Source organism: Palaemon carinicauda, chromosome 41 (assembly GCF_036898095.1).
Source record: "Palaemon carinicauda isolate YSFRI2023 chromosome 41, ASM3689809v2, whole genome shotgun sequence".
NCBI lineage: Eukaryota > Metazoa > Arthropoda > Malacostraca > Decapoda > Palaemonidae > Palaemon > Palaemon carinicauda.
In genome coordinates this window covers 49,745,682-49,747,879 of record NC_090765.1, presented here as the reverse complement: position 1 = coordinate 49,747,879, position 2,198 = coordinate 49,745,682, and positions in this window count along the sequence as shown.

Below are 2,198 nucleotides of genomic sequence, written 5' to 3'. Positions count from 1 at the left end.
ACTAGCTATTTGGCATTTCTGTATTTAAAGGACACCCCCCCCCATGTCTCTCTCTCTCTCTCTCTCTCTCTCTCCTCTCTCTCTCTCTCTCTCTCTCTCTCTCTCTCTCTCTCTCTCTCTCTCTCTCTCTCTCTCTGTATATATATATATATATATATATATATATATATATATATATATATATATATATATATATATATACATATATATTATATATATTATATATATTATATATATAATATACATAATATATATATATATATATATATATATATATATATATATATATATATATATATATATATATATATATAATATATATATATATATATATATATATTATATATATATATATATATATAGAGAGAGAGAGAGAGAGAGAGAGAGAGAGAGAGAGAGAGAGAGAGAGAGAGAGAGAGAGAGAGAGAGAGACGGCTTGTTGGTAGGTAGGTATGAAGACAGTAATGTGATAATTAAAAAAAATGGAAAATAGGTTATAAATAAATATTAAAAACATACACACACCAAAGTGATGTTGCCTTACACATTTAGAAATGTGTGGACGGGCCGTGAATTGCACGAGGCGTATCAACTGGCTAAACTTGACACCAAGAAGAACAAGAACATTTTAGTCTGATTCCCCCTGATTACCTTTATCGATAGAAGTATAAATGAGATTAAGAACTGAGAGAGAGAGAGAGAGAGAGAGAGAGAGAGAGAGAGAGAGAGAGAGAGAGAGAGAGAGAGAGAGAGAGAGAGAGAGAGAGAGAGGGTTATCCATTAACTGGAATTTATTATTTTGAAGTGATAATTTTACATTTTAATATTTTATATAAAAAAATATTTTAATATTTTATATAAAAAAATGTTTTATATCAAACTTTCTGAAGTATTTATTCGTCGTAAATATGCGAATATATAAAAGACTACAAGCCTTTCCTTCATTGACTATCCAGTGCAACCTTATTTTCTTGACAAATATAGGACACTTTTTCTTTTAAAACTATATTTCTTATTATTTCCTGGGGAAAATTTTTATTTTCCTCCCTCAATCTTTACTCTTTGGCAATTTCCTAAATTTTGGAACCACATGTCAACGAGTAATTCATGACAACTCTATATTCTTGACTGCCACCATCTTTCAATTCTCTTCATCTTTGTGAAGTACATACATACATACCAAGGTACTTCCCCCAATTTTGGGGGGTAGCCGACATCAACAAATGAAACAAAAACAAAAAAGGGAACCTCTACTCTCTACGTTCCTCCCAGCCTAACAAGGGACTCAACCGAATTCAGCTGGTACTGCTAGGGTGCACAGCCCACCCTCCCCCGTAATCCACCACAGATGAAGCTTCATAATGCTGAAACCCCTACTGCTGCTACCTCCGCGGTCATTTAAGGCATTGGAGGAAGCAGCAGGGCCTACCGGAACTGCATCACAATCACTCGCCATTCACTCCTATTTCTAGCACGCTTTCTTGCCTCTCTCACATCTATCCTCCTATCACCCAGAGCTTCCTTCACTCCATCCATCCACCCAAACCTTGGCCTTCCTCTTGTACTTCTCCCATCAACTCTTGCATTCATCACCTTCTTTAGCAGACAGCCATTTTCCATTCGCTTAACATGGCCAAACCACCTCAACACATTCATATCCACTCTAGCTGCTAACTCACTTCTTACACCCGCTCTCACTCTCACCACTTCGTTCCTAACCCTATCTACTCGAGATACACCAGCCATACTCCTTAGACACTTCACCTCAAACACATTCAATTTCTCTCTCTCTCCATCACTTTCATTCCCCACAACTCCGATCCATACATCACAGTTGGTACAATCACTTTCTCATATAGAACTCTCTTTACATTCATGCCCAACCCTCTATTTTTTACTACTCCGTTAACTGCCCCCAACACTTTACAACCTTCATTCATTCTCTGGCGTACATCTGCTTCCACTCCACCATTTGCTACAACAACAGACCCCAAGTACTTAAACTGATCCATCTCTTCAAGTAACTCTCCATTCAACATGACATTCAACCTTGCACCATCTTCCCTTCTCGTACATCTCATAACCTTACTCTTACCCACATTAACTCTCAACTTCCTTCTCTCACACACCCTTCCAAATTCTGTCACTAATCGGCCAAGCTTCTCTTCTGTGTCTGCAACAAGTACAGTATCATCTGC